This window comes from Zonotrichia leucophrys, chromosome 2, assembly GCF_028769735.1.
Source record: "Zonotrichia leucophrys gambelii isolate GWCS_2022_RI chromosome 2, RI_Zleu_2.0, whole genome shotgun sequence".
Taxonomy (NCBI): Eukaryota; Metazoa; Chordata; class Aves; order Passeriformes; family Passerellidae; genus Zonotrichia; species Zonotrichia leucophrys.
In genome coordinates this window covers 32,573,224-32,600,768 of record NC_088171.1, presented here as the reverse complement: position 1 = coordinate 32,600,768, position 27,545 = coordinate 32,573,224, and the positions used below count along the sequence as shown (strand labels likewise).

Below are 27,545 nucleotides of genomic sequence, written 5' to 3'. Positions count from 1 at the left end.
CATACTTATTGTTCCAATGTGGAATATTTTACTTCCAGTCCTCCAGTTCCACAGACCCTCACTGCATTTGTGAGATGGATGCAGGCTCACACAGAGGCTCAGGAGCCTGACCCCTTTCAGAGCTGCTCGTCTGTCTCTGGTCAGTGGGACTTGCTGGTACCAATGTTTCAAAAGCAGGAATGATGTTAATGGGGCCTCAGCTGTGCCCTGTCATCACAGCTCAGCCAAAGAGGGGCCTCGAGCCACCATGAGAAGTCCCTGTGGGAGAGGGGAGGAGTAAATCCATCTTCATATCCTCTGGAGTCTGCTTATTGGCACTTGATCTTCTTACTGAGGACAGCAAATGCTTTCCCCTGTCATCAGTCATCCCTGATGCTGCTGTTTCCCCTCCTTCCTCTGGGCTGCTCTGCAGCAGGAAGGCAGAGCTCAGCATGGGCTGCAAGGGCACTGTAAAGCAGCTGAGGCTTGCCCTGTCCTTCTTTCCTTTCCACTTGCAAACCCCAGGAACCAGCAAGCCAAACCTGGATATTTCAGACAGAAATAATACTTGGTACTTACAACATGATGGCTGTTCAGAGTGCTTTACAAATAGGCAGTACTTAATTAATTAATACTTACTGCTTAAGACTCTGAGTGTCTGCATCTTAAGCAGTCTTAAGCCTGACCTTGAAAGAGTTTGTACCACTGTTAATATACAAATAGGGTGAATTCTAACCTTAATATTTAAAATAAGCCTGAATTGTTGACACTAATCCATAATGATGTTTAAAGATACATTACAGACAGACATACTTTTCCTGATCCAATTGCACAATCTGAAGAATTTATGGTCTCAGTGGTTTATCACTGTCCCTCCATTGGTATCACTGCTCTCCGTGGTGTAGCCCAGAAGACTGGGAGAGAACTTGCAGACCTGTTGGAGTAATTAAGCCACACATGGCTGCATGCCAGCAGCTAACTTTGCAGGAAGGGCTCTCCTTCCCTCCACTGCCCTTGCTGGGAGACTTTCACAAGAAGAGTGATGATATCTTTTAGATGATTTGCAAATGGCAGGGTGTGGAGCTGAGGACAGCTACCTCACAGCTCCAGTTGTGCTAGGAGAGTCACGAGAAGAGGTTGCTGCAGATATGTCTCTTGAGACCATCTTGCTAAACTGTTCAAATAAGGGCTCTTCTATCTCTCTCCAACAAAAAGAGCTTGACTGGTGAAGGCCTGCAATTTGAGGTGGTTAAGGGGCTCTGTGAATTTTAACTGAAGTAATCAGAGGGGTCTGTGAAGAGCCATTCCTAGAGGAGCTGTGTGAGCCCAGAGGCAGCAGCTGGGGGCAGTTTGCTGGGGGCCAGCACAGCCCTTCGTGCAGAGCAGCACTGATCTGCATGGGGACTGTTGCTCTACTCCGGGTAGGGATGATTTCCTCTTCTCAGGAAGAAAAACAATGTTCCCAAAACCAACCCCCCCAAATATTTGCAGTGTTTCACGTCCCAGCAGACTTTCATGCCACGCAGAGCCTCTGCCCTGGAGTCCTGCTGTCTGCTGCTATGGGATGGCAACTGAGATGTAACAGCAAAACCCAGAGAAGGTAAGTCTTCCACCCCTACAATGCCCACCATTTCACACTGGAGACTTGTGGGAGGGCACCTTACACTCATGGGTACAGTAATACTGGGAAGTACTTGCGGTGGTATCAGAGTTCAAAGAATTGAGCAGTGTCGTTAAAGTCTGGAGGACTGAGGCCTGCAAAGATGGGCCCAACAAACAACTGTTGAAAGAGATATGTTCTCCTGCATTCCCTCTTGTCTGGAGGAAGGCCTGTTGATGGCCCTGAGATTGACTCAGTTGGTTAGAGCATGGTGCTAACAATGCTCAGGCTGTGGGTTTGAGCCCAGTAGGGGCTAATCATCTAAGAGTTAAATTTTGATCATCCTTCTGGGTCCCTTCTAACTCAGAATATTCTGGGATTTCATAAGACCCCTGTTAACACCCTTGAGCAGCATCTGCCACAGAACCTTTTAAAGTATGACAGTGCTACAGTCTGCATAATTTTAATTTTCACTACCCATTGTAGTGGTAAGCAGCTGCAGCTGGTGGTCTCCCCAGGAGGTTTGTACTACCACTTACTTGCAGAGATGCAAATCCATGCATTCAGGGAACTTTCTGGACTTCAGCATGGCTTTTTCATCTGTTTCCCATGCCAGGGAGAGAAAGTGGCATTGGCAGGAAAATCCACAAATGCCAGAGATTTATGTCCAAAAAGGAGGAGTCCTGCCACTTTATTCAAATAAAGGGAGAGAGTCCAGTGAGGCACACACCCACGACGTTTTCTCTCTCGGGGTTTTGGAGGGCACAGTCTCCTTTTATCCCAAACTCCTGACCGCACATTGCCCTGCTCCTTTCCCCACTGGCTGAGGTACCAGGAAGGTACAGCCTTCTCGAACCTCCTACCATGTATCCTCCCTTGAATCTATTATTTTACCCCTAAGCTCAGAAACTCAGCCTTGTGCAGACCCTTGATTGTTTCAGGAGCCAAGCTGTCTGGGCTGTGCAACAAACCTACTGCCCAAAGTTAGTAGCGACATTAAGACCCTTTTCAAAGTCATTAACATCCACACCTTCACCCCTCAAATTGTTTGTAAAGACATTACCTTTCCTATCAGCGTGATCTGGAAAGCCCTGAACAGTGCTGCTGACCTTTTCCGGGTTCGATTTCTCCGGGGGAAATCTCAGTGTAGAGGCAATCCTCCCCATTAAGAAAAACATAACCATTCTAGAGAAACCAGGCAGCCAAAACCAAGGGAAAAACTCATTTTAGGGTTAGGAAAGAGAAGAGCCATTTGCGAAGTCACCCAAATGCAGCAGATGAGAAGGAAGCTCTTCCTTTTTTATTCTCTGTATGGGTCTGATTGATTGTTCTGGGATTTTTGGCTGGTGAAGTTGTTACTTTGCAGGGAGAGGTGGATAGTGCTGGGTTTGCTTGTAAGCAGAGCTGATTCCTAATAAAAGGTGTTTTGTGGGCTGCCTTTAGTGCTTTTTACCGTCCTAGTACCAGTAGCTCCTATGGCTAAGGTTTCACCTTTCATCTCTGTGGTAAGGAGTCAGAGTAGACCTGGGAGTGCTAAGGAATAGTGAATCAACATAGTTGAGAATAAAATTTGATTGGAAAACCAAACTTTACCCTGAAAATGTGATTCAGTTGTATAAGTTTATAGAAACGCATGAGCAAGACATGAAGATGCCTTTAAGCAGAATTAGATAAACCACACTTAAGGACAGAAACTGGGCTGGGCAGCCTGCCTTGAGTAGATAGGTCTTAAAAATGGTTTGTGCAAGGAGATGGGCTATAAATTTCTTGGCCTTTCAAATACATTTTCTTGCAGAAAATTGTCAGGGCTTCTAAAACTTGCAGTATTTTGTTCTGCTCTCCTGCTGTTGCTAACACGAATTCAAGTCCTTTTCTGTCTGCAGCAGAGAAAGAGTGACTGCTAGTGCTTGAGATAAGGTTATAAAGAGAAAAAAAGGAAAGTCTTGCCACTGTCCCAGCTGAGTGTGGGGCTGCCTTTGTAGGAAATGAGTGAGATGAGAGTGCTACTTAGCAGGGAAAAATGGCACTGGCAGAACTTGTCTGTTTAACCTAAGTGGTGAAGTGTCCCTTGAGAGAGGTACTGCCAGCCGTGACAGATGGCTTGAAAGCAAAGAGCTGGGGATTGCTGGAAGGGAATTTACTAGCAAATGTAAACAGGGATGTTCCAGATCTAGAAATGAAAAAGGAATGTAAGCATCAAGCCCCAGATCAAGCATCTCCTTGGTAAGTTATGGAGGCTCCTGACAAATGTTTGTGAGAGCTCTCTGGAATGCTAGTCAGAGGTTTTGTTGCTTCATGAGCAATGAAGCTGTTACTGAGGTCACTGGGCTTGCCCCCATCAAGGGTGGCTGTTGGTGGGGGTGACTGTGGAACACTCCAGTGTCTGCTGAGAAAGCCAGCTCAGCAGCTCCAGGTGACAATTCTTAGGCCATAAAGCCTTCAAAAGTTTGAAGTCTTCAAGTTATGTCAAGCAGCTTGGAAAAACTTTAATCAAAACAGCTGCTGTCATAAGTCTGTCTCCCTCTCATTCAGAAAGACTGCATGAAATCAAGTTGAACTTCTATTATTATTTCCACTGGGTTTTAAAAACCCAGGATACCCCAATGTCTGCTGTCAGACTGAGTCTCTGGTTACATTGCAAAACAGAACACGGTCTCTCAATCCAATCTGAAATACTTTAATGTAGCAAATAACCCTGAACTGCTTTATCTGCTGCTGATGCTGGGCTTCATACAAGGCCAATCACTCTCATCACGGTGCAGTGCCAGAAGAGGACCAGGCAGAGCTGCTGGGTGTTGGGTGCCCTGTCACACTCACAGTGATGAAAATTGTTGTGGCTGACACCAGCTGCCAGCACTGAATTTGGCTCAAGGCTACAGCTACATGCTCCAGCTTCAGGGCACATTGTTGGTTGGAGGTCACTTTTTAACACAAATAAGTGATGATGTGCTAGTAGAAACTAGCACAAGGGCATAAGACAGGGTGTAGAAGGAACTGAACAAGTCCAGCACAGCAGAGGTAGAACAGGGGAGTACTGTTAAGGGAAAATAACATGCAAATCTGAAGAAAACTCACACGTCTGAAAATTCATTTAGACCCTTGTTTGCTGCTTAGTTGATGAGGTTTGCCTAATTTTAAGTGATGTAATTCACTTTGCTTTTAAATTGGAACTTCTGCTGAAGAGTATAAAGTAGTTTAGTCAACCAAATTTAATTCTGTGCATTTTGCAAATTGATTGATTGCTCAGAACAATTTATATGACTCCAGGGAACCTGGTCCAGCTTTTTACACATGCAAACGAGGAAAGACTTCAGCTAAATGTTAAGGTTTTCAGAGGACATTGAGAGATAGTAGTATGGTGAAGGTTGGTATAATTTCCCAGAAATAACCAGACAAGAAACTTCTGGAGCCACATGTTACTGTAAGGCAGACAGGGTTCTTATCAGGGGCATCTCTGTAAGGAGTACATCAACATCCCGACCAAGCAAAGAGTTTGGTTGACTTGTGGTTGGCTGGTGTCAGCCAGAACAAACTTTTCCTGCAGTTAACCTGCTTTGAACAGTATCTTCCCTTTCAAAAACTCAGAATACCATTGACATCTAGTGGTGAAATCCTGTGCCCAGAGTCAGTTTATTGCATCAAAACTGCTGGCATGACCTTGAGGGACTGCAGGACATAATGCAAAGTGAGAGGCTCCTCTGTCATCTCTGTGTTCCACTGACCCCATTTTATTAGATTTTTTGACTCAGATTCCCATTTAAGTGGACTGATGGAATTATCTGTTCAGCTTTTTTTGTGCATGTTCTTCCCTGGGTTTAACTTTCAGGCTTTATGATGAGAGTGCACATTCACTTAGGAGAGATGCTAATTGCAATAAAGACTGCTGCCTTCTCATCTGTCAGTAGTCCCTGGAGTCAGCATCTCATCCAAAGCTGTTGGCTGTAGTGAGAGTGTGAGAAGTAGCTACTCACTTTTCATAGTTTAGGAGGGTTTATTAAACCTTATCAAAAATACAACAGAAGACTGAATTAAAAAAAAAAGGTTACAGGCGCAGAGAGCAAAAGATTTTCCCTGCCATGTGCTCAGCCCCCTCACAACAGAGGCTTTCCCTTTTTAACCCTTTAACCCCTCACAAAGTTCTGTCCATCAACCCCATCTTCACTGTCCAGTGATGGAGATCTCTTCCTCAAATCCTGATTGGAGGTCAGATGTCACCATAGTGACAAGCTGACTCTCCCAGATATCCCAACCCCAGCTGTCCCTAGATAACCACGTGAGGGGGTAAAACACAACTATAAATCTATAAAACTTATCTTAACCTATATACATGACATTTGTCTGTTAATTGTGAGAGTCAATCAACACATTACTCATCTATCACAAGAGCATTTGGTCTGGGGCAGCTTCTCCAAACATGCTGCAAAGTTGTCTGAGCGTGTTTGACAAAAGCAAGCAAATCCTGCTGGGTTAATGGCGTGAGGCTGAATCCACTGTTTAGCCAAAGGATGGATTTTGCAAGCTCAAGGAGTGAGTTTTTTTCTGAAGGTGCTGTTGTGCAAGTGCTCCTGGCAGGCTGGGGGTAGAGTGTGGCTCTGTTCTCTGTCTCAGTGGTACCCCCAAGGAGCACAGCTGCAGACAGGAGCATTTTGTTGTCATACACAAGGCAAGCCTCCTCTGCATAGTAAACCTCATATTTCAGCTTCACAGACAGCATGGGTATTTGTGCTTTACCCTACCATTGATGCAGCTCACTGGGGGTTTCCCCAGACTTGCTTGATACTGCAGCTGTGGTCACAGTGACAGCCTGGGGTCCATCACAGGACTGCTGACACTTGCTCTTTTGTGGACTTGGGGAGAAGAGTGCTCCTGGACAGCAGCAAGCAGGACTTTCAATGGGGCTTATTCATTGAGGGCCACTCAGAGGGCTTTGAAGGCAAACAGAAAATGCTCAGCAGTTTAAGGCACCAGGAGACAGAGAGGAGTTGCTGTTTTAAGGAGAAGAAACCTCAGAGAGGCAGAGAGCCGTGGCCAAGGTCAAATGGCACTAGAGCACCACCCAGATGGAGCCTTATCCATCCTAGGGCACTTCCAAACCATTGGCGCTTCCCCTGCAGCTGCTCCCTAAACCAGAGCCAGTGAAGGTAAAAGAGGCAAGGGCCTGATGGAGACAGCTGGAAGCTGAAGGGCAGCAGGGCACCGGCTCCTCCTGGATGGCTGCCCCAGCCTCTCTGTCTCCAGAGAAATGCTCAGTTTTCTGCTTGGTGTTGTTTACGCTCTCTATTCTGTGGACTTCGAGGCATTTACGGCTTTGTTTTGAGGAAATCAGTGTGACTTGGAAAACCCCCCTCTTCTTTAGCAGGGAGCCCATCCCAGATGGTGAACTTTCTGCAGCTGCTTCTCCTCTGCCTTGTCTGCCCCCTGTGCTGGCTGACTGGCTGGATGAGCCTGCTCTGGGGAAATGAGGTGGTTTTATGGGTAGGGAAGGTGACTTGCATGGAGATAGAGGATGCACTCCATAGCTGCAAGCATGGAGGAGGCATTTTGGAAGCTGAGGAAAGGTGCTGCACCTTTCCTAGGCTCCTTGGAGCAACCTGCTTGGGTAGCCACAGATCCTCCTCTTCCTGGGGCTGTTCCCACTGTGGGGCCTCCTCACTGGCCACAGGTAGGCACATTTCCAGTCTGATCCTTTGCATCCTCCTCAATGGCTTGCCATTGACAGTGGTTTATTCCCTGGGTCTCTTATTTTGCCAAAATACCAACCAGCTCTTAATAGTTTGGGGTCTAGTAGCATTTAGCTTGTTTGGTTTAGTTTTTTCTATTAACCACTTGATTGAAAGAAGGGTGGCTACTTTTTATTCTTAGTTTGTAGAATCTCAGGCTGAATGCCAACAAATCAATACTATGGCCAAAAAACCGGTAACTTGACCTAGAATATTGTCTTGTGCACAGGGCTGAGCCATCAGTTGATTGTCAGATTAGGGAACTATGCCACTAAATTTTTCTTTTGAGCTGTGTTCTCCTTTATACCAGCAGTCACTCCTGGAGTCATAGAGAGTACTTGTAAGAGAAGGAACTTACAATTGAGGGGAAAAAACTAGGTTTTAACCTAGTTTCTAAAGAAAAATTACTGATATTTTTTTCTCTTTTTTTTGCCCTTTCTTATCCCTTATAGATTTCTAGGTACTTGAGACATATTTGACCAAACCTGGAAGAGTCAGAGTTCGGAAATAAATATATGTCTGTGAGGGAACTCAAAAGGCAGCTGGAATAGATGAGGGGAGGTAAAACAGGAAGCTGCAGCACTGCTTTTCATCCCTGTGGTGCTCTGTGGCCAGCAAGAAGTTAACTCTTCCCTGATTCCTGTCAGTTCTTGCCCAGTGGGAATTTTGCTGGTCATAGGAATCAATGTGTGGGCACGTTTGAGCAAGGCAGCATTGCTTAACCTTGCTTTTCAGCCCTGGAGGTTTAGTGTCTAGGAAGACACTGACCCAGGGCCAAAATCTAGTTCCTGCTTTTACCACTCTGGGCAAGTCTTCTGATGTTCTTTTGGTTCCCATCATTGTCCTTTCCTCTGGCTTTTTTTCCCTATTCCTGCCCTTGTGAACACCCTGCAAAGAGGGTGAAGTGTCTCAGACAGGAGAGCGACCATTTGTGAGCTCTGTACATGACAATAATATCCAAATGTTCCTGCTACACCATTCCTTACTGATCACTACCAGTAAAACAGCAATATTTTAAAAATATATTTAATTTGAAGCAGGAGTAATTTTTGCTTTCTTTTCCCCTGTTTTTTAAATCCTCAGCCACAATATGGAGAAGAGAGCAGTTCAGGGCAACATAAACTGAATATCTGTCCTATTTCTATCCTAAATATTTTATGGTAGAAAGACTAATGTTTGACTACCTTACAGGATCTTTTCTAAAGCTCACTCAAGGAGTGTAAGCAAAGTGCTTTAGGAAAAAGGAGCTGTGGTGGTCCTAAATGTTTTTTGGCCAAGCAAGACAATTTGAATATGTCATAATGGCACCAACCTGAGGCAGAACTGCAGTTGCACAAAGCCGATAATAGTACAAGTGTACTTTATAACAAAGACATATTGGCTTGTCTTTTAATCTACAAAGAGGTGTTTCTATGGAGCAAAGATCAAGTTTCCTGTCTTGATTTCAAATATATAACATGCAAGTGATCTTAAGAAATATAAACTGAAGCTTCTGTAGTCATTGTTTTAGGGTTTTAATTTGTTTGTTGTTGCTTATTATTTTATTCTCTTTGGTTGGGTGTTTTTATTTTGGGGTGGTTAGGGGATTTTTTTTAATAAAAAGGAGCAAAAAGGCAGGGAATATCCCATCTCGGCTCAGCGCTGGTGAGTGAAAGAGGAGTCTCACAATGCCATCTAGGGGCTCCTTTGCTTGAGAGAGGACTACCTATGTTTAAATCCCACTAGAGCTGGCAATGCATTTTAACTGCTCTGACCTGGGCAAGAGCAGTTCCAGACATTGATGATGTCTGTTCCAAATGTTGATGATATCTATTCCAAACGTTGATGATATCTGTTCAGTCCCTCTCACATGGGAGGGAGCCTTACAGTATTATAAAGATACTCTGTCATAAGTTTTTGGCTCTTATGCCAAATCTGTGTGAGATGTCAGGTAAATCCTGCATTTGAAAACCACATGCATCAGTATTCACTATTTCAAAAATCTGACTGCAGACCAGGAAAGACTAATTTTAGTTCTGGCAGGGAACTCAATGAGACTTTTCTTCACTCAGTAGCAGAGTCTTGAGTGACCCATTTCTCTCCAGTAAAGGTGGTCTTGACATTGCTCTGCTCTTGCTTCTGTGGCATGGCTTCACATTTGTTTTGCTGAAAGCCTGTGTGGAGTGAAAAATCCTTTGTGGCTGAGGTAACTGTCTATGGCAGGACTTGATTTGGGAAAATGGCATCATCATAGCAGGTCAATTGAAGCAAAAGTGCTGGAGCAAAAGTACCAGACACAGCCACAGCAGTGCTCGTAGCAGGGATGATGCAGGTTATGATGGTTAAGCTGCAAGTGTGTAAAATCACAGTAAGGCATGGGCATTTGGCATTCTGGGTCATTCCTCAGCACCCACAGCAGAAGCTATTTTAGGCTTTCTTTATTTTTATCCGTCAGTGACTTCCTCTGCTTCAATTCTCTGGGTAAGATGTCAGGCAGCCTTCAGAAAGGCACAGTCCTTGGGGTATTTGTGATAACCTGTGTGACACTGCTGAAGAGGTGTAACCAGCAGGTTCCTCATGGCTGGGACCACGTTTGGTCCTGGGAGCTTCTGTATTCCCAGTGTTGTGTCAAACATTACCAAGCACAGGAATGTTGGACATGGCAAAAGAGTGCAGGTAACATTCTATAACCACTGTCACACCCTCTCCAACCTGCTTTTTATTGACACTCGGTTAAAACAGAGATTTTCCTTTACTACCAGTGATTTAATGTTAGATTCTGTGAGATTACACACACACATACTTGATTAATCCTCCTTGAAAGGAAATGAAGTGGAGGACTAGTCTGTGATATTTGCCTATATGTATAGTTAAATTCTCTTTCAGGAAATATTTAACCTTGTGCTTAATATGGGATAGACTGAAGATGAAAGAAAATGAGAAAGAATTAATGTTCTGCAGTGACTTGCAGCACCCTGGACACTAGAGAGAAATTTGTTAAATGGAACAGCACAACAATGACACCTTCTGTAAAACTCTAGAAATGTCATGTCTTACTGCTTGTGCTTCTTCCCTTGGAAATTCCTAACCTATACCTGGCAGAGGGCTGAAATAGGCATCTCTAGAGAGGAGTCCTTTCCCTACCCAGCTGTGCACATGCATCTCACGCTGTCATGTCTCAAGCTGTGAAAACTGTTTTGGCAATCCTATTCCACCTTTGTTTAGGGTTTTTTTCCTGTCCAAAAGCATGCTTGCCCAAATTGAGAAATTTAACTCCTTACCTGAATGAGGTTTCAAGATCATGGCAGCATGAATGAGGGTCTCAGCCCAAGGTTATTAGTACCTCTAAGCCACATATTAAAAATATTCCACTGCATTGTATTTCCTAAATGAATTAGTTAAAAGGAGAGAGCACAAGAGGGAGCCAGACTCTGTATCCTGCTAAAGGCTCTTTGCTGTGTGGTGGGAAGCAGTAAGGGGAGCCTGGGAATTGGTCCTGTGCTCCAAGCTTTATCCATATTTGTTCAGTGGCTCTTCTACTAGGTCCTGTGGACACCAGGTCAGACATCCAGGACTCCCCAGCCCCAGGAGATGCCCAAGGACTTGGACCATAAAGTCAAATCTCATGTCTTTCCCTCTGACATCAAAGGAAGTGGAAGAGCATGCCATTCAGGCCAGGCAGGATGTGAGGAGGTGTAAGACATGGTTTTGCTCTCCTTTCCAGTGAGGAGGAAACACAGCACAAACCTCCTGTTTCATCTCTCCAGCCATGGCATTCTCATGCTGCAGGTGCTGGTGAGGAGCCCTGGCACTGCTGGAGCAGGTTTATTCACTCTCTGACAGGGGCACAGCTGCTCTGGGGCTGTGGGGGACAGTGGCACTTGCTCTCCAGCAGGGAGCCTGAACGTGGGGCACGGGGGGCAGGAGCCTGACCCTCAGCCTCCTGTCAGCATGTTGGTCAGCCCCCACACTGCTGGGAGATCCCTCCCAAGTGCTGACAGCCAGCACTGGCTTTGGAAGCAAGCTCTCACTTCAAAGCATCTGGGATTTTTACTGGCTCTGATTTTAGCTGAAAATCACTCTTGCAGGGTGTGACAGAGTTGGGAGCTGAATTTCTGCCCTCTAAACCTCAGATCAGGGTCTTCAGCAGAGATTAGCCCTTCAGTTGCCACATACATCCTAAATTCTCTGTGCTTGTGCTTTCTCTAGAGGCATCATGCAAAATCTTTATCTACCATTTTGCTGGGTTACTGAAAATGGCATGGAGCTCTGTTTAACTCTGTTTCAGAGTGGAAAGTCATCCAGATTCCTTCACATTTGGTGTAGTAATTATCAGATATCATGAGTTTAACTCAAGGTTTCAATGTTGGAACAGCTACCCGCAGGATGTTACAGACTGAACACACACCAGGATACAGCACAGGGTGCAATGGGAATATGGCCTGTACAACTCAGTGAGCACAACCTGTACCATGCAGCTCTTCCAGCACACAGGCATCAGAGTGTCAGGGACAGCTCTGCTCTGGTAACACAATTTCTTCTATCTGAAACTTGTCAAAAGATTTAGATTAGAGTCCCTAAAACTTCTTGCAAGTCAGTAAGTGCTTCCTTATTTTTAAAAGAGCAAAACTAAGAACTTGGGCTCTGCTCCATATAATATATCCTCGGGAATTATTTTTCCCTGTGTAATTTGACTGAGTACAGCAGTGCTAGTTCAGATCTTTTTCTGTGATTATTTTTCAGATAATACTCCTGCAAGTGACAGACTGCACAATTAAAATGTAGATTACTTCACAATTTTATTCATATGTATTAGAATGCTGAAGGCTTTGCACCATTGTGCCCCAGGTAAACAGGTGTCCCCTTGCACATCAAGCAGCATTAGCGGGGTTTTACCTCTGCTTCAGTGACCTGCACCCTTTTGAGTGTATCTGACATGATAAGAATTCAGCTGAAAGAAAATTGAGAAGAAAGCATTGTTTGAATGGTATTTTTCATGTTAATGTATCAGATGTAGTGTCAGGAATATCAGGATCAAGTTACTGTTGTGGCTGCTACCTGAAATTTTACATGGTATTAGCTTTGAGTACCAACCCGTATAAATTTGTGTAGGTGAGTTAGGTGTTTGTTGATCAAGTCTCTGTTGGCATCAGTGACACATTTGTGTTTCAGTGCCTTTTGGATTTCATGCTTTCACTGCTGAAATTTAGTTTTTGAAGCTCAAGACTCTTCCCAGCAGCCCACACCTTGTTGGTCCATCTCCTCCTCCAAAGTTACTTGTCACCCTTGAGCCAGAAATGGCACAAATTCACTTGAAGGCTGGTTTGCAGGAGGAGTGTTTAATATGAAAAATCCTCTCTTTTACAGACAGATTTGACACATTCTACTTGATTGGCTAACTAACAAAAACATCTTTCTCACAAACAGTCCTTGAGAAGAATAGGAAAACAGAGTAGGAAAACACCACCTGCAGGTTGTTTATACCAACATGTACCATAGTTTTTTTACAACTCCCTAAAAAGTCTCACAAGTCCACTGTGAGAAAAGGAAGCCCATTTTCTTGCTTTCTGAGCAGGCTGTTGCATCCACAGTTACTGGTCTCCCACAGTGGGTTGTGGATGCCCAGGCAGCCCTAAGGACAGGCAGGGTCCTGGGCAGCAGGTCCCACGTCTGTTTGGCACCTTCTGTTCATTTTGTTTTGGTGCAGTGTTGGCCTTGGTGGAGAAACATTGACAATGTTTGCATCCCAGCTTACTGGCAAGGATAACATCCCACTTGGGGTTAGCAATACCTGTAACATTCTGAATTTTGCTGGAGATGTGCTGTATTTACATCTGTATTTACATCCAGGCACGAGTATGTCCCTCTCCTGATCTGGCACACGCAGGCACTCGCACATCTCTCACAGAGGGAGGGTGAGCTGTTCAGAGCAGCCCAGCTGGGAGGGTGCCGGGGCCTTTGTTGGTGCTCCACAGGGAGCCTCATCCCTCAGCAGGGGTGGGCATCCACTCAGCCACACACCCACAGAGCACTGTGTCACCCAAAAAACAGCATTAATTAAAGGGTGTCAGGAGAGGAGAAAAAGAAAGGGTATTTTTGTGGGGAGGAGGAAAGCGAGGACAATATATTTTCTTTAAAGAGCAGAAAATAAGGAGAAATATTGCTGTCATCTCTAAATTTTGCAGAGAATTTCCCTTCTGGTGTTGCATATCAAACCTTCTGCCCATTTCCATGCAATTTGGCAGGGCAGTGTTTGCAGACAGCACTGGAAATTGAACTGCTTCTTTTGGTTTGTTTTCTGTACTTGATACAGCACAAGCCCTGCTATGTGTTTTCAGATCCAACCTGCTGCTCTCTAAAAATGTCACACACCAGCAGTAGGGAAATTCTGCAGTATTTAGGTAAAATTATGTCTGTTTTCAGTAGAGGTGATGAATTTTTATTAATTAAATGCTATAATGCCAAACCTGTAAAATGTGCTATATATATGTGTGTATATACATCTTTAGGAGAAAAAAAAAAAGAATCAAACTAAACAAGTGCTTTCTTTTTGTGAAAGGCCAGGAGCTGCACAGCAAGCTTGCTAAAGACTACTGTCAATTCTATAAATTAGATTATCTACTCGTAAATCAAAAAGTCAAAACTACTGGGATTAATGACCCCTCTGAACAGTGGCAAATACAAGTGCTTGCTGCACAAAATTACTTAATTGGGGCTGTGCTTATCTCATCCAAGCAATGGGAGAAAAATACATGGATGCCCTTCTGGATGCCCTTCCCCTGCCTTTGGGGAAGGAGGGCAGCGGTGAAAGTTTGTTTTCCTCTTACAGGCTATTCTTTTCCTTCTCCATCTTTGTGGTGATGCCTCTCACACCTCTCTGAAGCAGCAGGTTTTTGCAAAGTGATTTCAAGATGTTCTGTGGGAGTGCAGCAGGATCACAACCAGTTCTGCATTTTTTTAAAAACTTTTCAGATTAGTTTCTTGTTCCCGCTTCCAAGACTTTCATTTTTACAAAACACCTGCAGTGCTGACTGCTGGGGTTACAGCTGGGCAGCAGAGCTACCTTTTGCCTGCAGTTTCTGCATGAGGACATGGTTTCCTTAATAAATGGGGCTGCAAATGCCAATGATACCAATAAGGCTAAAGTTAGTTTTACATTAGCAAAATTCAATTTTTTAAGTAAATTTCACTTCTTTCCATTTCTCCTCAGACCACATCACTGAGTTGCTGAATACTAATTTCTTTGTTAAACACTGTTCTGTGAACAGTGAAATTAATGAAAGCTGGTTTTCAGTTAATTAAATTGGCAATTTCCATGTTAATTTCTCTATCTCCAATCCTTTCATGTCCACTACAATAGAGATTGTATCTTTCCCCCATTTTACTTTCAACCTCCCTCTCCTCTGTCCTTGGCCCTGATTCTCCCCATGCCAGCTTTCCCCAGGGCTCAGCACCCTCAGACCATCAGGTTATGTCCTTCATGGCTCATCCCTTGGTGGGCACAGGTTGTCTGGTTTGACTCTGGCTAGGAAAAGCCCAATGGAAAATGGGCAGAGTTCACTCAACAGATTTTCAGGGAAAGAGGGAAGATGATAACCTGGGACAGTTCCTTCTCTCCAGCTGCAACTTTTCAGAAAATGTATGATAAATCTATTTCATAAATATATATATATAGATTTCAAATTTAATTGCAGTTGGCTGTAGAATTCTAGAGATAAAATTGGGGAATTGAGCAGTAGCTGAAAGTTTCAATTGCATCAATCTTCCTTTTTTAGAAAACTAGGCTAAAATGGCTTGGGAAACCTGAACTCCACAGATACCTGGGCACAAGAAGAGAATTTTGAGATCTGCTGGTGCCATAATGACTGAAGAAAATAGATGAGTAATCTGAGAGCGGTTGCCAATATAAGACATTGGTAAGAAGGAAAACTTAAGGGAAACTTCAGGTTTCCTGAAAAAAGCCTGATGAGAGTGTAAAGTAGCATGATAAGGAATGGGAGAGGAACTCAGTCTACATTCATCTGTTCAGAAATGCACATCTTTTTTACATGCATTTGGAGTTGTGTTTAAGATTGAAAGGACCCCACACACACTTTAAATTTTAGTACTTTCCCAATGGTAGTACAAACCAGGGGGCAGTTTCTAGGCAAGATAATAAACACACATGAATTTGCAAATTAATTTTTATACATTTCTAAAAGCTTTTGGAGCCTTTCAAATTTCATGTAGCCCTGTGCAAGGAAACTGAATTGATAAAACTCCACATAACCTTCAGGGAAGTCAGGGTAGTAAGTCTGAAGAAGGGAAGGCTCTGGGGAGACTTTATAGGAGCTTTTCATTACCCATAGGTAATGAAAGGTGGAGAGGGATTTTTTACAAGGGCATGGAGTGATCATACAAGGGGTAATGGCTTTAAACTGAAACAGGGAAGGTTTAGATAAGATATTAGGAAGTTCTTCACTGTGAGGGTGGTGGGGCACTGACACAGATTGCTCAGAGAAGTTGTGTGTGGCCCATCCCTGGCAGTGTTCAAAGCCAGGCTGGATGGGGCTTTGAGCAGCCTGGGGGTTTGGAACTAGGCAATCGTTATAAGGTCCCTTCCAACCCAAACAATTCTAGAATTCTCTGATTCTGTATGTGTGTTTGGAGAGCTGTATTTTTCTCCTCAAATGGCAGCCCTGATGAAAGCATTTCTCTGGGGTATGGCATTTAACATTTTGTTGGAGTTTGAAAATTCAACAGTGAGACACTTGGCACAGCAAGAGAGTGGAAAGATTATGTGAGCTGCACATCAAACAGGGACAGGGTCTTCCTGGCATTTATGTCTGTGCTAAAAAAATTCTGCTTTCCTCTTTTGTTGTCTCCCCTGTAAGTTCTTGAGCTCAGGGGACCTTCCTTGTCATGATGGCTGGCTGAGCTATGTTCAAACAAAAATCTGGCCCTTCTGAGCTCTGGGATATAAAAATGTGCAGCATTTCTGTATCTTTTTGGTGATAGAGCCCCAAAGGTATGAGCAGAGCAGAATTCATGGTGGGACAAGTAAATAAATGAAGATGGGGCTGTGTTGGATATTGACAGACACATGAAGTGTCACTTGCCTTGAAACCAGTTTCCTTTGCAGGAACCCAGGCTGTTTCCTATGCAGCCTCTAATCAAATTGGGCAATCACGTAAAAATAAATTATGTTTTCATCTTTGTTTCCACTGACAATTTGAGGGCATTTTTGTAAAATCCTTCTTAGCTGTGCTTACAAGTCCCATCTCTAAAGATTTTGGGGAAGACACCTTTTCATCCAGCAATTTTTTGGCTGTCTGGAGGAAGCACATGCCCTGTCCAACATTCCCTGTGAACACACTCTAAGAGGAGGATGTCCTCTGTGTTAATGGGCTAATTTTCATCCTTGAACCTTCAGACACATATAGACAGCACACACTGAGATGAGAATCAAATGACCTGTTACTTCTTCTCTTATCTGTCTACAGGATTAGTGCCATAATAACTCTTTGACAAACTGTACCATAGCAGCTCTGCGTTCAAAGACTCCTAATAACCTCTGTGGGGACTGAAAGGTTTCATAAGAGTGAGAAACAAGCAATATGACATTCCCAGTCCCAGGTGTACTCTGATTTGTTCCTTTTACAATCTTCTTGCTCATGACCTCAGTTTTGTACAGCACACTCCAGGGATGCTTGTACAAAACAAGCCATAAGTAAAGACAGCTGTATATTTCATTAAAGTAGGTGAAAGGGCTGAAGGTGTAATGCCAAATGGACAGGAGCAGTGGGACTGAAAAGCTAAAAGCTTTTCTACTAAAGCAGCAATTTATCACTTGCTTACACAACTTGATGTAAGTAGGGCTTTTGCCAAAAATATTTCTGAAAATCCTAAAACCCCCAAATGTTTCATATTATATGTGTTTGGAAGTAATAAAAACACGCAAAAGAGTGTAGCAGACCTCTTTATGCACTTAATTATGTAGCTAATGCAAGTTTCCTTAATTTTCAAATCTCATCTGCATAGATATAGAGATCACAGAACAATTTCGAGGCTTGTTCTTTAACCAAGGGAAATAATAACAACAAAGGGAATAATTAAACCACAAAAAGTATTTACAAATAAGATAGCATCTGACAGAAAACCATGGGGGGCATCTTCCATTGTAATTCTTCCTTTTAATGGTGTTATTTAAAAGAAAATAGAGAAAGAAACAAAAGTCAACTAGGAAATGTCTGAGTATTGATTTTTAGTTTGCAATGCTGGTTTTAAAAGTTATTTTTACCTCGTGTTGTCCCATTTTATCACTTCCTATTCTATAAAAGATTCAAAAGGTTCTTCAGAGATGTGTAAAAGGTACATCATTGTGTCCTACAACTTGCAATCTGTACTTGATAGCAATAAATAAGTAGATAAACATATATGCAGATAAGCACTAAATTATATTGAATGGTATGTGGCCATCTATGAAATCCCACAATTGTTGCAATTGGGATATTCATGCCTTACTTTTCTCTGAAGAAATAGGATATGAATGAGACATCCTGTGTCAAAAGCTTCTGGGCATGATAAAGAAAAAATGTGTTAGAAACAGGCAATGGGTATTATTCCTCCCTCTTGCAATGACTTAAACAATGAACAGCAACTCTGGGAAAATAAACAAACAAAACCCATAAACAACTGTTGCAGAAATGTTTGACTCCTGAAAGGCATTTTTACAAACTGTAGCAGTAGCTAGATACCATGTGGAAACTGTAGAACTGGAGTGACATCAATAAATAGAACCAAGGCAGAACATCTTTAGCCTACATGGGGACTTCTGAGGTCATAGAGGGTGGTTGCCTAAACAGCCCTTTAAGGCAGAGTAAGTTTTTGCAGATATTTGTCAAATTGATTTAGGATTCATTAGTGGCCCACAAATCTCATTACAACATTGCAATTTTTAGTTTTTCCAACTGCAAAATCCATACCCTAAATATGCTGAACTTGCATTTCCAGCTTTTAGATCTTATTATTTCTTTGCTACTTTGTTGCTACAGGATATTGAACATATTCATGAGAGAGAAATCCATGTCTGATTGTTAAATGCATAAAAACATGAGGCACTAAAAAATCCCGGAACTGAAAATGGGTTTGGGGCAGGAGACTATAGAGAGAAGTATAAATTTCTTCTGTCCTCATAACCTCTTTTCCAGATGTCCATGTCTGGTACTTTTGGAGAGGTGATATTTGTCTGAACTGATGTTTGTTTTGATCTGTTCTGGCTGTTCTTACAGCTCTCCTACAGAGATTTACACAGCTTATTAAGTAACACCTTAGGTTTTTATCTGCTCTGTGAATATCTAGATTGTGCTGTATGGCAGGTTTGACTGCAGGGCGCTTGCTTGATCATTTAATCAACATGGGTCTTAAATTGTAAAAGAGTTGTAGGTAGTGTGACAGTAAGAAAAGAAAATCTAACTTCTCTACAGCTCTGTGACAGCTCTTTCTTGGAATATGGGCAGTTCACATTAGCCTTTTGCCAATGGTAGTATGCTGCAAAGATATCTACATTTCCACTGTCCACCAGGACTCCAAGGTTTTACTGTAAGTTAGTGTTTTGCTGGGCCATTTGCCTATTCATAAAGACATGCTGCAGGTTTAATTTCCAGATTTATAAATACAAATGTGTATATTCCTTGCTTGTTCCACAAACTACCCAAGTGCTCTCTCTCCATGAGCTCAGCTTTGCACTTTAGTTTGTCTCAGAAGGATGCTGTGGAAGGTGGTCATCCACTGTGAAGTGCAAAAACTGCCACCTGCTCCCCCTGTGTGTTTTCACTGTTGGAGTATGGATCTGTGAGCATTCCTCCTCCTCAGCCTCTGAACTGTCAGTGACTCAGAAACCCACAAAGTTACTTTGACAAAGAAGGTCAAAAGGGGGTACCCTGTGACTGTTCGATCCTCGTTAAGAATTGGCTTTACATTCTAATTATGCAAATATTTCCACAAGGTTTCAGAAATACCTGTGGAGTGACATATATGCTGGAAGATGAATGAGTCCTGTTCTTTCTTATCTAGGCTCCTGTCAATGGTACATGAGCAACTAAAGAAATTCATCTTGTGTCTTCTCATTAGCTATGATTGTAACCCCTCCAAGACTTGATTTGGGTTAAGTAAATGTATCTATATTCTACCTTTTACCATGCTCTTGTGTTTTCATGGTTTATTTGCCTTAAAAAAATAGATTGGTTTGAGTTATTTTTATTTTTGGGGTTTCTTCAGCTATGAAAAGTAGTTTTGAGTAAAGGATGGGAGGAACATACTTAGGACAGACAGGACTTCATGTTCATGCTGAAGAAGTTAATGTATAAAGCTCAAAATTATTTTTTTGTTAACTTCTTGGTGAGATATGGACGGTATTGTAACTCTGAACTAGCATATAACCATACCAAAGAAACCCAGTTCATCTAGACACTTAGGAAATGGCTTTAGCTACTTAGGGCCTTAATTTAGTATTAGCAAAATTTTAATGATAGCAGATGGCATTATTTGTGTACATTTGGCCTTACTGGGGTTAATTTTTATATCTTTTTTTTTTAATGTAAGTGTTAAATACATTCAATATTAAGTATTTTAATGGTGGTGTTGCTGAAAAAAGTATCTCATTAAAATCAATGAAAGGCATTTTGAGCACAGGAAAAAAAAAATGTAAGTTCTACTTTTGCATATGTATGTCTTCCCACTATAGCTATCAGAGATAATTTTGCTTAGATCTGCATGAAATATGCATCTTTGGGGAACTTTTAGTTAAAGAGCTGTGTATTCTCTCTTGACAAGCACTGGGTATATTATGTATGTTTTGGGTTTGGTAATCCAGTAGTCATTTCTGTGATCCATACAAACAAAGTACCCAAACCAATAAGGTAACTAAACCTTCAATTACTGTAATGTATGTACAGAGCATTTCTCCTCCTCCCTACTTCCCTTCGCCCAAACCATCCCTCGTTCCCCTGGGCATCATCTGGTTGCTAAAGCATTGAATCCATCACAGTGCACTTAAACGGCTGCGGGAAATTTGTTTTACAAGGCTGGTTTTAACTGAACTACCTGCTGTGCACCACATTGCTACTGTTTGTGAAATGAATGATGGGAAAAGCAAGTCTGTGATTTCATTTGTTCAGACCGATTAGTCACACGTTGCATATGGTATCATTTGCTTGTCACTTAATGACTGACCAGCCTGCCTGAATCATTAGTGCGGCAGCGCAATGAAAGGAAGACATAAACATAATGATGAGCTCAAGGAAGTGGAGTGCTGTTTTACCTAAAAGAAATGGTGCGCAGAAATCCAGCACAGCTGCAGGTGCTCCAACGACAATGTGGGAAGCAGTTAGCTTCCAATTTAGCAGAAAATTAAGAGCGAAAAAACTGTTATTTGTGAGAGAAGATACTCATGGCAAGCAATCATCCATGCTCTATACCCACAAGATGAGCATTCAGCTGTCTTTGTCGTGACTTAAAACAATTGGTATCTTGGGCAGCATTCAACACCAGATTGGTGCTTATTATCTGCAGTTTATTCTTTCTTGGGATATTTTGTAAAACCCCCCCTTTATTTTATGGTTAATTTGCTTGCTTGAATGTAAAGCCATTTAAGCTGAAAAATCTGGATTGGGGCTCATCATTGTGCCAGTGCTCTGAGCTGTGTGATGCAACATAATTGGCAATTTTAAAATTCATAATCCATTTTGTTTCATGCATAAACACACGCACACATGCACACACGCGCACACACACACACACACACATCCCCTGCCATCCCCTCTCTGCAAACCAGTAAAAAAGCATGATTAGAGCATGTGGATTCCTTCAGCAAAATATCAGGAATCAACAAGAGGCAAGTTTTTATAAAGTTAAATAATGGATTTCTGCTAGTCAGGAGAATATGATCCCCAAAGGAGAAGTACGGAAGTATTAATGGATGTGAAATATCCTCATTCTTAGCTAGGGAAGGCTTCTGCCAGGATTAGCAGAACTTCACATTGCACAAAAATATTGGAAAATCTGAAATTTTTATGTTTGCCATTTTTAATGATGTTGGTAGCAGGCTACTGAGAAAACATTGTAGGGTGGGAGGGACTGGAACTTGGAATTCAAAAGGAAAATGCAATCATTTCCTAAATGCATGGCTGTTTATACCAATGCACATTGCTATTTGTTCAGAAGAACTTAAAATTTACTTTTTCTAATTGATGATGAAAGGCAAACCGGGAAAATTCAGGCCCTGACTCCTTCTATAAAAGCATTTTGTTTTTCTCTCCTGTTTTATGTCTGGTCTTTGTTCCTGGAAAAGCTTTCTTACAGGCCTTGGAAACTCTTACAGAGTTTCTTACAGGCCTTGGAAGCCAAGGGATTTTCTATGTCTCACCCACTTACCATAACGTATGGTGCTGGCAGGGTTGATTATTTTTTTAAGGTTTATTGCTTCAAGAGTAACTTGAGTTACATCAAATTCTGTCTTGCCTGAGATTGTGATTTTAGCACTTCCTTGTGCTCCATTTTTGTTTTCACCAGCTGGCCACAGCCAACACTCAGCTCCACTCTATTTCCCTCTGGCTAATGGCCAGCTACCTTGCCTGCCAACTCTGCTTGCAATCCGCTGGTTCCTCTCCACCCATTTCCAACACTCTTGTCAGTTTGTGTCCTCTACTTCATTAAGCATATCCTCTGGTTTTTCAGAAATGAAGGATTCTTTATGATGCTGGGATAGAAGTGTTCTGATTTCACAAACCCCAGAGTACCAGAGCTGCAGGATTTGCCATGTTGCACCTACATGGCCGGAGATGAGGCTGAACTGTTCTAGCAGGACTCTATTCACCCTAAAGTGAAAACCTTTATATCTGAGGAAGTTAATTTCATCAGCAGTTGATAATGGCATTATCAACTTTGAGTGAAAAATTTTTGCTGGGTATTGTATTGCCCTTGTTTGAAGTATTTCTCTGTTCTATTTGGTTCAAATTCACTACATGCTCTGAATTGCTCTGTTTTCTGGCAATCCACCAGTGTGTTCTCCAATGGGAAGGTGCTGCAGCCTTAAGCCAAGTGACTTCATGTGAAACATGGCTACAGTCACTAGTTCATAGAAACACAGAATCATGGCATTAGCTGAGTTGGAAAGGACCCACAAGGATCATTAAGACCAGCTCCTGGTCCTGCACAGCACCATCCCCAAGAGTCACACTGTGTGCTTGAGAGCGTTGTCCAAACACTTCTAGAACTCTGTCAGGTTGGTGCTGTGACCACTTCCCTGGGAAGTGTGTTCTATTGCCCAACCTCCTTCTGGGTGAAAAACGTTTTCCTGATATCCAACCTAAACCTCCCCTGACACAGCTTTGGGCCATTCCTTGTTGCTGGTCACCACAGAGAAGAGATGAGCATCTGCCCCCTTCTCCCCTCACAAGGAAGTTGTAACTGCAGTGAGGTCTCCCCTCAGTCTCCTCTTCTCCAGGCTGATCAGCCCAAGTGTCCTCAGCTGCTCCTCACACAGCTTCCCCTCAAGGTCTTTCACCATCCTCACTGCCCTCCTTGGGTACTCTCTAAGAATTTTCTTACATTGTGGGCCCAAAACTGCCCCCAGCACTCAAGCTGAGGCTGCCCCAGCTCAGAGCAGAGTGGGACAATCCCCTCCCTTGCCTGGCTGGCCATGCTGTGCCTCATGTACCCCTGGGCAGGGTTGGCCCTTGTGGCTGCCAGGGCACTGCAGACTCAGATTCAACTTGCCATTGCCCAGGACCCCCAGGTCCCTTTCCACGGCACTGCTCTCCAGCTTCTCATTTCCCAGTCTACACACACATCCAGGATTGCCCCATCCCAGGTGCAGAATCCAGCATTTCCCTTGTCGAACTTCATGAGATTGGGGATTGCCCAGGCCTCTCATTTGTTGAGGTCTCTCTGCCCATATGCTTATGATTGGTTTGATCTCCAAATGGCAGTGGAGCAGCATCTCACCAGAACAGTGATGATTGAGACAAGAAAAGTTCAGCTATTCAAATTTAATGAAGAATTTACAATAGTGTTGAAAATCTGTCTTTGAGACAAGCATTCATAAGTACTGCAAGGTGAACTCTGTGAAGTCTGGGTAACTGAACAGTTGTTTAACCCAAATGTTAAAATTGTGGAAGTTATAAAATATTTAATAGATGTTGGCTCATACTGAGTTTGTGAGTTCCATGCATTCAGATGGTGAAATGCAGTCTCTGCATCCTAATTGATGGCAACAGCCTCACATTGACAGCTGCCTATGGATAATGACTCATATTTAAGAAATGTGTTCATAGTTGATTTATTTACTCATTGAAATGGGACTATCTTTTGCTTTACTTTTTAAAATAAGCTGTTTTAAAAAAACCAGTTTATTTAAAAAAGAAAGCAAAAGAAACATTGGAGAATTTACAGAGCATCATTGAAATCCTCATGACAGAACTGTCTGGCTTGCTCCATCACTTATTCTGGTCACAAAAATTCATGCAAGAATCAAGCAAAGCTACCTGCAAACCTCCCCCTAGGGAAAAAAAAAAAGGAAGGGGGGTGTAAAGAAGTCATGGAGAAAAAGAAAGTTCAAAGAAAAGTATTTTTATATTTTTGTTTCAAAATTTATTGGCACATAAATCTGAATTTAATTCAAAGTAAGTCAGTACACCATCCCCATCTTCCAAGTCTAATGGTATTAAATGCTCAACAAATTTCAAAATATTTCTGTTTAACTTCTTTTTACTTTTCTAACCAAGGAACAACGAATGACATTATTTTCCCCTAACACCAAGTAGAAGCAAAATAGCTTCAGACCAACTTTAAGTATATTACATTTCACTCCATATTCCATCCCCCTCTTGCACATACACAAGTAAAACCAGTGTGTACCTTCAGAACTTGTTTTTCTTTTATTTATTCGATTTCAGAAACAAAAAAGTCATATGGAGATTAACACTATGAGCCAGCATGGGGACCAAACAAAAACTAGAAAAAAGCAATTATGCTGCTGCTGCTGGCATTCCTGTACAATGCTCAAATTGCAAGGCTGTCAGTGCTTCCTGCCATATTTTGATTTTTTATAAGCCACTTTTGCCTTCAGCTAAAAGCATTCGAGTATTTTGCAGCTATTCCATATTCTGTACTCTTGTAATTCAAATATTTTTTAAAAAATCAGGTATTTTAATAAACCTCTTGACCATTGAAAGTACTATACAATATGAAATCATTACAGACATTATTTCTATATCCAGCAAAATTTTATAGCTACATGGATATATCCTACTGTGGGTAACTCAGGGAGTCCACCAGACACAGGATGAATGTCAGCATCACTGAAGCTATTCCCTCCACAACTCTGTAAGATTGCCCAGAGAAATTGCCGAGGCTTCATTCCTCTCAGAGTTCAAGGCCAGGCTGGATGGGGCTCTGAGTAACCTGGTCTGGTGGAAGGTGTCCTTGCCCATGTCAGGGGCATGGAACAAATGATCCTTAAGGTCTCTCCCAACCCAAACCGTTCTATGATTCTGTGATAACATAGGAAAGTCCTCAAGAATTGTGCAGTCTAGTCAGTAAGCAGTTCACTAGAGAACTTGCATGGCACAAACTGTTTGTGATCAAGGTATTAGGAGGCAACTGAGTGCTCTTGGAGCCCAGATGTCCCTCCAGTACTGTCCAGAGGACCCAGGTAGTCAACAAGGCCATTAGTTGTGTCTCTTATTAGCTCAGGAAGCTAAAGAAAGAGCAAGAAAAAGCTGGGAGATGACAAAGGGTTGTCTAGCAGAGCGTGGTTGTTCATCCATATAGCTGGAACCAAAACAGGAAGAAATACCAAATTTGTCTGGGACGCTGGAATACTCTTTCAGATACCTGAAGGAAGTTCTCTGAATCTGACAAAACACTTATCATTGATGTTCCTCCTTTGACCACATCAGTGTAGACGCCACAGCCACTCACTCATTTATTTTGTGAATCCAGTCTTTCTTTTCTTTTAGGAGCACAGAAGGAATTTTTGTGAAGAGCCGAAAGGAATGTTTACAGTCAGGTGAATTTTCGGTTTAAATGAGAAGAAAATAAAAAGTTTGATCCAAGCAAAGGTAATCTATTTTAACAGTCCAAATCCTGCATTTTTTCAGCTGAATTAGTTTCCCTTTCTTCTCTCTACATCTCCAGGACTTCCCCTACACATCCACCATGGGGAAAACTAAATTGGCATAGTGGCAGAAAAGGATGGCAATCCCCTCTGTGCTACAGAGTGAGAGCATCCACAGCCTCCTCTGCAGCCAGTCTCTCCATTTTCACAGGCAGAGTTTCAGCGAAGGGATTGAGAGGAAAAAATTTGCTTTTGCTGTGGCAATGAAAAGTCAAGCAAGTCTCCAGGAAAGAATAGTAGTTCCAAGAGGGGATTTTCCAACAGAGTAAATTGTTTGTGGGAGTCCCAAGGTTTCATTGTAATTGTCCTCAAGGCAGCAGTCTTCCTGGTGGATTGCTGTTGTGAGTCAGCCTAGCAGGAAAGCAAGCCTTGCAAGGAGGCAAGCAGTCATTAAACTCTTCAACTCTCACTCATAATTCAGAAGTATTCTGATTTAACAAGACTTTCTTCTGTAGCTGTCTAAATTCTCACCTTTAAGAGTTTATTGAAAAAAAATGTTTCTCCCTCCTCCTCCTCACTAAGATCATTTTAAAGTAACAAAACATCAGAGAAAAAAGCCTTTATTCTGCTGTCATATGGCTGGCTTGTGCAGTGTCAATACTGATATTGACTGAGAAAGCACATTATGCAGTGTTGCTAAAATAATTGAAATTACGTGGATTATGTAAATTTTGTTAGTGAAAAATTCAGTGTAAATTTTGGCTTTCTCTCTGTTTTTAACTTTCATGTCAGATGCCAAATTGGAAGAAGAAAAGCAAATTAACTAATCTCTTACACGAAATTGATTTACTTTACCTCCTTGTTACATATAGTTATAGCTATAGTTACACATCTATCCCTTATAACCATATTGTTTCTCTGTTGGTGAGTCTGTCTGTCTGTCTATCTGTCATGTACTTATATACCTACCACTACACCACCTCACTGGTGGAGCTCTGCAAAAATCAGTGCTGTTTCAGCTTGCTGTCAACAGGCAGCCTGCGTGGCTTACTATGGCAAAACAAATCTGACAGTAATTACATGAAAGAAACAATGTGCAACAACTCTCTCCTCACCCAGAGACTTTGGTTACAGAAACATATACAGCAGAAACATAAAGAATGAGACATGACTGATGAATTAAATCACTGGAAAGTGTATTTTCTTCCATTTGACTACAATTTTTCAGGAAACACCTGAAAATTGCACTGAACTGAAAGAAGAATGAGTAAAGATGCTAAAACTTCTGAGGACAGCAAAGGGAGAAAATGCCTGTGAAGTAATAGTGCAAGTGACAATTTGAAATTGATATTGTTACATCAAATGTGATATGTCTTGTAACAGATGGTTTGCCAACTGTATTTGATGTGAATGTAGGGTTAATTACAGTATTTGAAAAAGCATTTGGACACCCATTTTTGGTATTTCAATATGATGGGCATCAGCAAACACCAAGGATGAAAATAATTGACCAAAGCTTGAAGAAATGCGAAAATTGCAACAAAACCAGTACACTTTAATATCTCATGTGCACTGAGCAATAAAAATTTCCAAATATGTTGGAAATAATCAATTTATTCTGATTGGTGAAACATAACAATACATAACTATTTAGCTACTGGTGGGCAGTTTGATTTGTCATCTAGTTTTTGGAGAAGGAGAGTTTGCACATGACCTCCAAAGACCAGAGTAATTCACAACTGACTCATGGCAAAGGCTTGTGACCTAATGGTTTTGTTCATTTTGGTTTGCATTTGAAACATTCTGAATTTCTTGAGGAAATATGAATTTCTGGGTACTTTTCTATACCCAACTTCATTTAAGAATCACAGAGTTTTTCAGGACAGTGTTATCATTAAAGAAAATTAAATCAAAATATAGTAGATTCTTTAACTCAGCTTTTGCAATATATTTAATTATTTTTCAAAGCAAATACTCTATCTTATTGCAAATCTAAACTTAATTGATTAAAAAAATTTCCTAGCTCCTTTCTACTGAACTCCTACAAGATATAGATATCTTCAATTTTAAGTCAAATTCAGTTTGGCAAACAAAATTGTCAAATTCAGTAAATAAAAATGAGGGATCTGTGAACTTGGTTAGGAATTCTTAAATTTGGAGATACAGCAGT

General features: G+C 41.9%; 1 long non-coding RNA gene across 1 annotated transcript; it reads left to right on the top strand.

Moving 5' to 3' along the window:
• Positions 1-1,299: 1,299 nt before the first annotated feature.
• LOC135443081 (uncharacterized) lies at positions 1,300-25,390 on the top strand. Its single transcript, XR_010438804.1, has 3 exons — positions 1,300-1,400; positions 1,471-1,579; positions 25,278-25,390. It is a non-coding gene; the product is annotated as an uncharacterized LOC135443081 (long non-coding RNA).
• Positions 25,391-27,545: the final 2,155 nt, after the last annotated feature.